At 47.5% G+C, this 13,468-nt stretch overlaps 1 protein-coding gene across 1 annotated transcript in view; it reads left to right on the top strand.

The window, feature by feature from the left end:
* Positions 1-6,457: 6,457 nt before the first annotated feature.
* The window catches only part of LOC109264360 (core histone macro-H2A.2), a 57,897-nt gene continuing 50,886 nt past the window's right edge, over positions 6,458-13,468 (top strand). Inside the window, exon 1 of the mRNA XM_019444420.2 lies at positions 6,458-7,068. The gene's annotated coding sequence lies outside the window, so the exon portion shown is untranslated. The remainder of the gene's footprint in view (positions 7,069-13,468) is intronic.

Raw genomic sequence — 13,468 nt, forward strand, 5'->3', positions numbered from 1 at the left:
TTAGCTAGCTTTGGGGGATGGGGGAATCTCTCTGAGATCCTGCCAACAACATAAGATGGATCCTCTCAAAAGAAATGCACATTCACACAAAACATTCCAGAACATTCCAGGGTTCTTCCAAGAACCCTAACAGCTCCTGATGGACTTAGAAGTGCCCAAGAACCCAAGCTAAGAGTATCAAAGGGGAGGGAAGGAAGAAAGAAAGAAATTGAGAGAGAAACCTCTATGAATAGCAAAGGTGTGAGTGATTGAGTCTCCTTTAGCATGAACTCCCTCCCCTCTTGCCTTGGATACTCCTTCCCAGCCCAACTGAAATGGAAAGAATAATTAGGTGAGGCAGGGAATGGTGTGTTGAGGGCCAGGAATGGACACAGGATTTCCTCTACAAAGGGGAGGGGAGGGGCAGGCAAGAGCGTTCCCGAAAACCAGACCTGAGGATGCCATGGTTAAAGGGCCGTAGGAAGCCAAGAGTTGCCCCCAGCCACACTATTCTGAAGTCCTAGAGTGCCTTGGCTATATCAACCTCCTGCCCATGCAGCACCCAGGGCGGTGTTATGCCCTGGCCACTACCCTGGGGTTCCCCCAAGGGCTGAGCTGACACCCAGCCTCCCGATGGGAAGCTTAGCAGCCCTAGCTGAAGGGGACCCTGCCCGTGGACCCCAGCTGCAGAGGTCCCAAGCAGATACGCCCTTGGATGTGTTCCCAACAAAAAAACCATCTCATCACTTCCGATGCCCTTTGCAGGGTGGAGCTTGGGGGCAGACTCGGTCTAACTATCCTGAGAGACCTGTCTACACAATGGGGGCCTAGAGCAGTGCCCACTTGAGCTCTAGCTCCATTACTGAGAGGTGTTTGTGGGAAATAAAGCTGAGCGGCATCTGGGCATCTCCAAGGACCCATCAAGAAGTAAAAAGAGGGTCCTCTTATCTTCCGAGGTGGGATTTTGGGTGGTCAGCCTGAGAGACAAAACACATTTCAGTGCCAGTTGTGTCCCTGAGCTTTGACTTATGCCATGTGAGGACTTTCCTAGATATGGAGGTGAGGGTCTTTCACCTTGAGGCACTGGCAGGACATCCGGAACCTATGCCTTCACCAGGATCTTGCCTCTGAGCCTCTACATCCACTCTTCTGCCTGAGACCTCAGCAGAGAGGAGGGGATGTGCTTAGCGTCTGTCCCCTGAAGCATTGAACGCTAAGACTCTTCCAGAGTCCAGGGAAGACAGACAAGACCTCTGTCCACCAACAGGGAGGAAAGTACATGCTTGGAAGGACACCGAAGGAACGTAACTTTGGCGCCCTTAAAGAGGACAACCGGCTGCCTGGGGGAGACAAGGGAAAGGACCCTGTGGATTGTCCACCTGTATACCTTGTGGTTTTATTCAATGATTACCTATTCTCAAAATGTTTGAAAACCAAAAAATAAAAGTAAATAAAATAAACACTTGGGGGAAAGCCTGGTTTAGCTCATTTTAAGAACCCTTTGGAAAACCAAAATGTAGAAATCGGTATTCACTTAAGAAAGGTGTTCAGTGACGAGGTAACTCCTAACTCTTAACAATTTTTCACTGATAATTTCGAGGTGATTTCTGCCACCTGTCACCATGCCCTCGGTTATCAGATAAATGGCAAGCTTCCTGAGAGAAGATGCCTCTTTGTACCTCTCATTTGACCTGGCATGGAGTCTTGCAAAGAGCTCATATTTTAAAAATGTTAGATTCCATTCAGTAATAAATATTAATAAATATTCACTTGACTGTCCCCTTTCTGTACAGGGGATGGGGACAGGGGGCCTTCTCTCCTCTTCCGTTGCTCTCTCTCCCAGCCTAGAGTCCTTTTTCTATTTAGTATTACTAGTAACATTTAATTTCCAGTAAGGGCTCTCAGTGGTACATAGAGATCAAGTGGCCAGGGTCATTCAATAATGATCTGGCCTCTTGTCCTCCAAAAACAAATCCAGTGCTCGAGTCCAAGCCCATGGCCCCACCAGCACCCATCAGGGCAGTGAGGTACCACATTGCCAAAGCTCTCTGAACGCTTTTATTTGGATTTTTTTTTTCCAGAAGAAACATGTTTTTCATGCAGTCATCTTAATAAATGCAACTGGGCTCCATTTCTTGGCTTTGAGGTAATGAAAAATTAATTACCATACTTTACAAGTAATAGTTTCCACTCACAGCACTCCTGTAGAAGTAAATATATCATAAATAGTTCCTATTATACCAATGGCTGGTGGATTGGGCAGCCTGTCGTCCATAAATCCTTTTTCAACAGACATGTTATTTCTTTTGGGGAACAAACAGATTTGTTTTAGATCAGAGAGTCAACTGACAGATGGCCTTTGTAAAAACACACCATTTGTATAAATAAATTATAGTTTTACTATGGTATTCTGCTTTTGTGGATTTGGAAAATCTGTGCCCCCATTCTCTAGAATGGGTCTAAACTGGAAAGAGCAATTTTGTTTGGGTGTGAGGCCACATTGCTCTGATCTCCCACCACAGATGCTAAGGTCCAACGTCTCTAGATGTGTGCTGCCATTTCCCATCCCAATTGTGGCAAAGAGCTCTGCCTGGGGCTAACGGGATGATCTCCCAGGGAGCTCTGGCACTCAACAGAGCAAGATACGAACTGGCACGCTCCCCTCAGCTCCGCGTTCTGTTTCCATTAATAATGACACCTCGTGCCTTATTTTCCTAACCACAACTCTGCACAATCGGGGCTGACGGTGTATTTCTCTTAAAAACCTGAAACATTAAATCTTCTTTTACAATGTGGTCACCAGTTAAGTGCTAAACATTTGCTAGATTCTTTAAAATCCAAGTATCACCCTTCGCTGAGCCCACCGCAGTCTCTGTCACGACCCGCCTTACAACATACGCACACGTAAGACGCACACCAGACATTTATAAATTCATATACAGATGTATCTACATAGATACTCATCTACATACTCACACATACTCGGTCATGTAAATCCCCTTTCCCAGAACCAAATGGTCAGGACTTAGTATCCAAAAGGACATATTTTGTTGTTGTTTTAAAAAAACAAAAACAAAAACAAAAAAAACCTGGACTATTAAGATGTCTCTTTTGATAGGAGACAAAGATGTTCATTTTAACCAGAGCTACTAAGAATAGGCTTTGTTGGCATAATAATTGCCTATGTGTTTTTTTAAAGACATCATTCCCTTTCATAAGTGATTAAGATCCTAAAGCCGCCAGTTTTGATCAAGGATATCAAATGTTTAATTAAATGTTAATCAAATGTTCAGTGTTCGAGCTATAACATCAGGGAAGACTTTGCATATTTCTATCTAATAAAAAATTTTAAATCAGATTGCCTGGAATTTTTCAAGCTAGAGGGTACATTTAAAAGCTGCATTTGCTTCCTGGAATAGTGGGGTGCTTTTCAGCCTGGCGCTCTGTCTACACTCATAACCTCGGGCCTCCACGTTGCTATTTAGAGTTATGCCAGTTGGCGTCTTAATGGAATTAATACGGCATCTAGAATTGCCTAACTTACATTCAAAGAAGAGCTTAAACCAATGATTTCCATCTGTTTCCATGACACTCCCAGGGAATCTCAAGTTACTTCAAAGGAGATCAGAAATTCTCAGATGAAATTATTCTGGATATATAAATCTTATACCCGTATAGTCACGTAGGTCAGATATAAATACATACCTGCATGACTTCTGGAAGGGGCGAGGGTCAGGAAATTAATATGGTAATTGCATACCAAGATCTCAGAAGGCTAAACCGATCGCAAATTGTAATCGGTGTCATGAACTAGATGAGAACGAACTATGGAAAGTAAACACCCACTCACTTCACACAACATCATAAATTGGGATCATGAGAAAGTTAAATGGTTTGGGGGGGGGGGCAAAATCAATGAAGCTATTCTTAAAATGGAAGATTTTGTGAATGAATGACACGTAGACTCAACAGAAGATGAATCCAGTTGCATGGCTGCGTCTTTTTTTTTCTTTTTCCTTTTCTTTCTTTCTTTCTTTTTTTTTCATCTTTAAAGCATGCTACATGCCTGTCCCTAAGTGGAGAAGCAGTTCATCCTGCACCTCAATAAAATGTTTGCCAGACACCCTTGTCGCTAACGGAGTCAACTCGCAATCAATCTGTGTATTCATAACATTATGCACACATACAGGTCGAAGGTTAAGAAAATGTTTTCAGTGCAGTGGTGATCAACCAAACCTCCTGTACTGAGGCTTTTCGCTGACTCCTTGAGGACCTGGATCGGGAATGGTCAAGGGACTTTCCATCCTGTGACCAATTACAAAATTTCTTTGCTTGAAATGGATGCACACATCCTTATCACCAGATTACTAGCACAGGAATTAACAGCATGAATCCGTCACCTCCTAACTCCATAACTGTGGGCAAGTTTCTCATCCACTCTCTGCCTCCGTGTCTCCATCCGTACAGAGAAGGAGATAGTGCCCAACCCAGAGCGTTGTTGCGAGGAGCAAGTGAGTTGGTAAATGTAAAACAACAGTGCACACCGCAAGCATTCAGTAAGTGTAAACTCTCATTATCGCTTTATTATTCTCCTTGTCTGAGATTCCCTGAGCTATTGGCCACTGCAGAACTCACAGTTACTGGTGAATTAATACTTATGCTATTTTCAACGTATTTTAACTACACGATATTATCTGGGTGAAATTTTTGGGCATGTGTCAGATGCCCAATAACATATATAACTTAGCTAGGTCTGCACATGAGGTTGCATAGCTGTTCCTCTACATCCTCAGAAGTCTGGAGTCGGGGGAAATTGCTTTAGGCTGGGTATCCGGAAGTGCCCCGAAGTTTCCCCCACATGGCCTTGACCAAGTCATGTCACCCATTTGCATATCAAATGTCTGACCATAACATAAAGGCAGGTGAACTGTACGATCCCTTCTATTCAAAAAACAAGAGCCCTATGAAGCTGACGTTCCCCTTGACTCTCTCAGTTGCAACTGCATCATCTATTGGAAGAAAACAACCAGTAGGAAATGGGAGAATGGTGCCTGGTAAATTCTTAGACCCAGCCTTTTTCTCAGGATAGCGCATAACAAAATGTTAGGATGAAATGAGTTACATAAAATGCACATAAAAATGACCACGTGTACCATTTTTATTGCGAAGTTACAGGGAGAATGTGAATCTAATATATATTGATGAGTTATTCAACTATATCTCAGTCAGCCTGGCTGAGTGGGTCACAGGGTAGGAGTATTTTTCAAGCATTCCCAGGGGCTCCTTCCTGAACCCTTTTGAATGTTGGCCTGAAGGTTATTTCTGATCAAGAGTGGACACCAGAAATCTATAGAAGAAGGGATATAGGCACTTCCTCTAGAACAGGGAAATCGAAACCACTTGAGATGCCCCAAGGGATCATTTGAAACCCTTTGAATATATGTCCTGGGAAACGCGGACTTTATCCTGACTAAATTTCTGACCTGGAGGGTACCTTCAAAGACAAAGAACAGTAAAATCCTACATAGAGAGGGTAAACGGGGTAAAAAGAAGCGTAAGGAAGCCCCCAATAAACTGAGACCATTGTTTCCAGAAGAGTTTGAGAAGCCATATGAGATTTAAACAAACGGAGATTTGTTTATGCCTTTATGACACATGCCTGATCTTCTGGGAAGTCGCAGATTTCTCAGCAAAACACTTGTTTAAAATGCAGATAGTCTAAAACGCTATCTACTAATTCCATCAACAGCCTCAACTGACTAGTATAAATCCAGAGAGCAGTGGATTCTTGCTTTGGGTTCTTTCCCATTCAGGCAATTGGAGGCTCTCAGTCACCCTAATGTTTCCCGTTGCCTAAACATTTACAGGTTTACGGGGGCAGATACACACAGTATTACCAAATGGGAAAGGCTTTGAAAAGCGTCCATTTGACCACTGCTGGAGAACTGGGGTTCTCTTTTTTGAAGAGGTCAAAATTTTGCCTCTCACAACCCTTTGCCTCATCAGGGAGAAATCAGAGAAAGCATGGATGGCCCCTAGCAAGTGCACATTTCCCCATGAAATAAACACATGGCTTTGATTCACCCCCAACCATGGAGTCCTGACCAACGTCTCCAGTTACAAAGGACAGCCCTGGCTTCCAGTAGAACAGAGCAACTACTAATCCATTATCACACTAATATTGTCCACCCCATCCCCATAAAAATGCATTTTCTAGAAACTAGTAACATTTGGTCCTTAAGACAATAGCCTCGTGCTAATCAATAGCTGCTGGGATATTACAAATTAACACACTACCAAGCAACCGAATTAAAAAGGATGTCCAGGCACACAGTCCTACCCTCCAAAACATACATCTGCTACTCCAAATATTATGCAACGCTGGAATCTAAATTGGTCTTAATTTATAAAAAGCCAACAGGCATGGATACACGTTCTCGGTTCTTGTGGCTGTGGCTACCCTCTGCTACAGCCCCAGTGGTACACACGAACGTTAATGTACAGTATTTGTCATTATCTGAGGACAGGAGAGAGCATGGAAGGTGGCATTTTCGGCTTTCACCTTCCAAGACTCTCCCCAGAACTGCCCGATGAACGCCCACGCCGCCTTCTTCCACCAAAGGTGGATTCCGCAAACGGGAGACTCCGGATCGTGACCGTAGTGCTTCGGTCCCCGGCCCTGGGGAAAGCCTCATCGTAGCAAGTGGCCCTCAGCGCATGCAGCAGATCCGCGGGCGACGCGGAGGCCGCGCGGTTTCATCATTAATGCTCCTGAAGGACAATAGCTCATCAAGCCCCACCGAAAGCCCCGGACCCGTCGCGGAGCCTGGGCTGGCGGGGGATGAGGCTGAGCGACTCCTCCTAGAGGTGGTTATGTGGAGAAGGAGCAATCCCTTCTCCCTCCTCCTCCTCCCCCCGCTACTATCCGCGGCCCGGAGAACTGCCGCTTGCCGCCATTGACAAGCACCGATAGAACCCAAAGAAAGGCAAAGAGTCCTGCCCGGCACCGGCGCCGCGCGGGCCGAACCTGCGCCCCGGGAGCGGCGCGCCGAGGGCACCGGGCGCCCGGAGCAGGCGGCGCAGCACCAGGTGAGCCCGCCATGGCGATGGCATTATTGTTCAGGGGGCTCCGGGGTCTGGAAACAAAACGCGCCGCGGGGGCAGTGCAGGGGCCGGAGAGAACCCCTGCCTCTCCCGCCGCCCGGCCCCTGCCGGCGCACCCCGATAGCCGACCCTCCCCGCAAAAGAAAGAGAGAAGAATTCATAAATCAAGCTGCCCAACTTGCTTCCTCGGGAAATAAAGGCGGGGGGTGGGGGGGTGCTAAAGAAGCGGTAAAATTGCAGCGGCCGGCGAGGAGCGGGGGCATCCTGGGCGAGGAGGGAGGAGGCGGCGGGATGCGGGGTCCGGCGGCGGGCCGCGGCGAGGCCGGCCAGGGAGGGAGCGGCGGGCTCCCGGGATGCGGAGTTCGGGGCGCCGGAGCGGAGGAGGGAGGCGCCCGGCCGCCGAGGGGACCGCTCCGGGGCGGTGGGCCGCTCGGGGGGCCTCCGAGGGTGCGGGGCTGGGCGCCGGCCGCTCCGGGCTGACAATGGAAGGGGCGCGGGGGCGCGGAGCGGAGGGAAGGGGCCGGGGGCCGGGGGCGGGCCGCGCCGCCGAAGGTCAGGCCGGGGACGCGGGCGGCGGGGGCGAGGCCGGGGGCTGCCGCCCGGTCGCCGGGCGCCACGAGCGCCGCGAGCCCCCGGCCGGCGCGGAGGAGGGCTCGGGGCCGGGCACTCCCCTCCGGTTCCCTTTCCGGGGCGCCCGGTGCCGCCGCGCGCTGCGCTGTCCCCGGGAAATGGCGGCCCCTCCGCCGCCCGCTTGGGCAGTCCCGGCTTCCCGCTTTGCGCGGGAAAAAATATATATATAATAATAATGGTAATAAAAAGGAAAAAAGGGACAAAAGTAAAGCGGCCGCGACGAAGGAAAGGGCTGCGGCGGGCGCCAGACGGCGCGCAAAGCGCGTGCGGGGCGCGGCGGGAGGGACCGGCCCTACCTCCGCGGCTCCCAGCCCGCGCCTCCGAGCACCCCGGTGCCAGCTTCGCCCGCCGCCTAAATCGCGCCCGTGGGTGTCCTTCCCCGCCTTTCCTCGTGGGGGCGCCCTCCGCTCCTGCCCTCTTTGTTCCTCCCAACAATGGCCAAAGGGCATTGAGCCCCCAAAGGGCCAAATGAGCCTCCCTCTCCAGGAGTTTCCTGTCGCCGATCGCTCCGGAGCCACCGCGGGCGTGATTTCGGCCCGGTCACTGCCGGGGTTTAATGGCAACCGTCCCACGACGGGCGAAGAGGTGAAGGAGGCCAGAAGCAGCGGGCCGAGGAACCAAAGCGCAGGTCCCTGTGTGTCTGGGGCGGTGCGGCCCGGACAGTAAAGGTGGTCCCCGCATTCCCGCGACGCCGGTGAACAGCGGTGCCGCTCCAGCCTCTACTCGGCCAGGGGGCAGTCCACCCGGGGCCCGGGCCTAGATCCCCGGGCCTCAGGGGCCTGTTCTCCTGGAGGTGGTCAGCACCCCCTAGCAGATTGGTTTCCTCACTTTCCTCATTTGTGTTTGTGTCGAAATCCGACTGTCCCCTCCCTGGGCTGCGCAGTTGTTAATGGGTGAGAGAAACAGAAACGTTATCAAGAGCGAAATGCGCCTCCGTTTGTGTTGTTTCTTATTTAGGACCAGTTCCTTTGTGGAAACAAACTAAGCGACACAGAATTCTCAGTTCGTTCATATTTAACTGAACGTTATCACTTACTCCTTTGGAAAACTCCTTTTTTTTTTTTTTTTTTTTCCAAATGAGTGTTGAGAACGCCAAGATTTGGAAACACGCTCATGGTTTTTAGAATCGCTGTAGCCGAGATTATCATGTAAATAAAAATAGGCTCTGCCTGGAGGAAAAGTTTATCATGGATCGAGTAATTCACACCTTTAAAACCTCCCTTTCCTGTATCCAAATTTAAAAATGTATATATGCCCACCTCTGCACTCCAGTTCTGCTAGCCTGTCAATTTCTTCCTCGCCTGGATCCATTTATTGACGTGCTTTGGACATTATTAATGGTTTCCTCTCTTTCAAAACTCTGTCAAAGAATTTAGCTCCTTGGATCCAGAATGTTCCAAAGAGTCTGACCTTACTCTCTCCCCATCCCATCTTCTGTCTAGTTCCCAGGGATTCTGTAGCTTTTCCCAGTGGGTGAGACACCCTACCAGCTATTGTCTGAGACAGCCAGGTCTGTTTTCACTGCCTCCTGCCAAGCAGAGCAGGAGGGAGTCCTGTTTTCCGCAGGCAACTTTAAATGGAAGATATCTGTAACTTGGCTAGGGGGAAGGGTGTGCAAAAATTCAACCGACTTTTTTTTTTTTTTTTTTTTTTTTGAGAGAGAGAGAGAGCAAAAATTCAGCCAACTTTTTTTTTTTTTTTTTTTTTTTTTTGAGAGAGAGAGAGAGAGAGAGAGAGAGAGAGAGAATCCCAAGCAGGCTCCCTGATGTCAGCCAAGAGCAGGAGGCTGGACTCAATCTCACAAACCGTGAGATCATGACCTGAGCCAAAATGAAGAGTCTGATGCTTAACCCACTGAACCACCCAGGCACCCACCCCATGAGCAACTTTTTAAAAAATGTTTTTCATTCTTAAATAGCCTCAAGCATGCCTGGGTAGCTCAGTCAGTCAAGTGTCTGACCCTTAGTTTCGGCTCAGGTCATGATCTCACAGTTTCGTGGGTTCGAGCCCCACATTGGGCTCTGTGCTAACAGCATGGAGTCTGCTTGGGATTCTCTCTCTCTCTCTCTCTCTCTCTCTCTCTCTCTCTCTCTCCCACCCTCCCCTCCCCTCCCTCACACTCTGTCTCTCTCAAAAATAAGTAAATAAAACCTTAAAAATATTTTTTAACTTAAAAAAAATAAAAAGAAACAGCCTCAAAGATGCACCCTTGGTAAATGCTTTTTTTGCGCAGAGATGAGCAAAGAACTTATGGTGGGAGATCATTGAACAAACATTTATTGGGCACCAATTATTAAACACCTTTGCATGCGGAAAGAAATGCAAATATGGGGTAGTCATGGGCCCTGCTCTCAGAGAGCTTACATCCTAAGCCTAGGAGATAAAATGTGCAGGTAAAAAGTAATTAATCTTGGCAAGCTGAGTGGGACACCGGGGGCTTTCTCGCACTGCTAACAGGCGTGTAAATTGAAACGGCCAATTTGAAGGGCAGTTTGGCACTGTTAAAATTAATAATGTGCCCATTCTATGACCCCAACCATTCCATTTCTTCGTATATATCCTAGAGAAGCGGGCACAAGGGTGCAGAGTTTTGGTAGTTTTGAAAGTAAAAGCAACCTAATGGCCATCATAGGGAATGGCTAAATAATGGCACATTTACTTCTAGATAATTAGGCAACAGTTCAAAAGAACGAAGTAAGTCTATATATGCTGAGATGGAAAGGTCACCAAACCATATTATTAAAGAAAAAGGCGATTACAGAACAATACGTACTGTATGGGACTATTAAAAAAATAATAATACTATACATTCCCATAAGTAAAAATACATACAAAAACAGATAGGGCTGTAAAGACACCCACTGGAAGAGACGAGAACTGGAGGAATTGTCAAGGAAGAGATTAGTCATACAATTATTCATACCCATCTGTAACCATTGTTACGACGTTTGAAATTTTACAATTTGAATTGATTTCTATATTACTTGCATAACTAAATACAATTAAGATACAAGTGGTTGATAATGTGTAATAAAAGCCACAATAAAATGTTACAACAGTTTTTAAAGGGAGAACAGCATTTTAGGCCGGAACGGGGTGGGGGGGGCGGGGGGGGGTGGAGGACCGAGCTTCACAGACATTGCAGGAGGATTGGAGGAGAGGGGGAAAGGGTCCAAGGCAGGCAGAAGGATGCTTGACCAGACTGTCGTCACATAAATTCTCTTTCGAGGCTGAGTCCCCACCTGCCCTGCCAGGGTTCAGGTCAAAGAGGACTAAACCAACAGTTTATCATTTCTATCTTTTTTTGTTTTTTAATTTTAGAGAGCACGAGTGGAGTAGGGGCAGCAGGAGAGGGAGAGAATCTTAAGCAAGCTCCATGCTTAGTGTAGAACCAGAATGCAGGACTCGATCCCATGACCCTGGGATCGTAACCTGAGCCGAAATCAAGAGTTGGCGGCTCAAATGACTGAGCCACCCATTAAATTAGATTTAGAAGGAAAGATAAAATGAGCCAATAGAGGTATGACATCTAACAATTTTATGGTATTGGATGGTAGTACTTAAAAAAAAAATTTATGTTTATTTATCTTTGAGAGAGAGACAAAGCACGAACAGGGGAGGGGCAGAGAGAGAGGGAGACACAGAATCTGAAACAGGCTCCAGGCTCTGAGCTGTCAGCACAGAGCCCGACACAGGGTTCGAACCCATGAACCTTGAGATCGTGACCTGAGCTGAAATCTGACACTCAACTGACTGAGCCACCCAGGGGCCCTGGCAGGTAGTATTTTAAAAAGGTAGTGAAGGGGCGCCTGGGTGGCTCAGTCGGTTGAGCGTCCGACTTCGCTCGGGTCACGATCTCACGGTCCTTGAGTTCGAGCCCCGCATCAGGCTCTGTGCTGACGGCTCAGAGCCTGGAGCCTGCTTCTGATTCTGTGTCTCCCTCTCTCTCTGGCCCTCTCCCCGTTCATGCTCTGTCTCTCTCTGTCTCAAAAATAAATAAAAATGTTAAAAAATAAATAAATAAATAAATAAATAAATAAATAAAAAGGTAGTGAAAACTTCAGGATGGAGGGTTTGTTTTCTCCTGGATGCACACTGGGATATATTTTGGGAATTAAGTTGGAGGGAAAGAGAAGTGTTTGAGAGGCTACTTCGTTCCCCACCACCACCAGAAAAATCACAAAAGGCACCCTCAAAATACTTCTGAAACAAATACTTAAGGCTAGTTTCCTTCAAACACTCATTTAAGGTCAAATGTGTACATAACACTATGCAAAGGGTAACAATGTAGGAAAAACAGCCCCAGACCAGGGTTCCAGAAGTGGGGGTTAGGAGGCTGGTCCTAGGTCTGGTTTCACACAGACCGTGGGGTCATGGACAAGCTGTTTCATGAGCTCCTCCCATGCCACACCTTTTACGGTGGCTGAAATTAGGAGGGGGCCCTAAAAATAGTTGATGGCTCAAGTCCCTTTCAGTCTTAGATCGTGATTTTGTGAAATCCTATGATTCTAACCTCATGATGATTGTGAATTCCCTGGCAGAGGGGATTTTGGGGGGATATGGGATAAGACTAGGAGGGGCCCCAAAGTGCCCCGCCTTGGGAAAAATAAAAGGTCACTGTCACAAGGTTCTCAGTAGATTAGGTAGCTCTGGGAGCTTCCCCAGAGCTGACATTTCATTACCGCCCTTAAGATCAGTGAGGGAAATAGATGTTGCCGAGTTCAAGCCTCGTGGTACACACAGAACATCAAACGCTATAGTGTTGCAATAGTTGCTTTTGAAACAGAGGGGAAGTGCCAGCCTGCGTCCCAGGAAAATCGTTCTCTAAAACTGTTGCTTCCATGGAAATAAGTCACAATTGCTAATGTTTATTGAATGCCTTCCTGCCTGCCAGGCACTGTTCCAGACATTTTATGTGCATTAACTCATTTCTTTCTTACAACAGCACTTTAGGTAGATACCATTGTTATACCCAAATTACAGAAAAGAAAAGAGAGGTTGAGGACGTGCCCACACCTGGGCGGAGGTAGACTTGGGACCCCAGCCCAGGCAGCCTCGCGCCACAGCCCCACATCCTTACCTCCGTGACGGGAGAGCAAGGGGGTTGCTTCTCATTATGCAGATTCTTATTCTACAACTTGTTATTTGCATCACTGTGTTACCTGCCTATGTCAGGTGAAAGATAAAGATGATCCGATGGAGCCACATCACCCTATACTTTAAACTGTCTTGTCGCCACGTATTAAATAAGATGAATTTGGTGGTTTCTCTGAAGCCCTTACTGTTCATTTATCCATCTCACCATCCATCATCCTTGGCCCGATTTATTTGACTGGCGTTGCCAATTTGGACGTGGAATGGAGTAAGTAATTCAAGTCGGAATTCTCGTGCTTTGACAGAAGTGTGTGTGGAAATATGCACCGGACCACCGGCCTCGGTCCGGGCACGTTTACTTCAGCTGATCCCGGGACTCCAGAATTTGCGGCCGCGACCATATTGTTTAACCCTAAATCGCAACACACAATCTGATCAGAGATTTGGGGGTTGTTTCTGGATATAAGAGGCGGTCCTGATGATATAGTTTGGATGCCTAAATACGGGGCGTTTCCATAACAACAGGCCAAAAATATCACCAAGTAAAATCAAACCGATCCTGGAAAACCCGGGCCCTGTGTTTACTAGGCCTGGCACTAATAATGACATATATTATGCAACTTGTACTCTGTGCTCCCTTCACTGCTCAATAAAGCCGTTA

Source organism: Panthera pardus, unplaced genomic scaffold (genome assembly GCF_024362965.1).
Source record: "Panthera pardus isolate Hobbes unplaced genomic scaffold, ASM2436296v1 HiC_scaffold_22, whole genome shotgun sequence".
Lineage (NCBI taxonomy): Eukaryota > Metazoa > Chordata > Mammalia > Carnivora > Felidae > Panthera > Panthera pardus.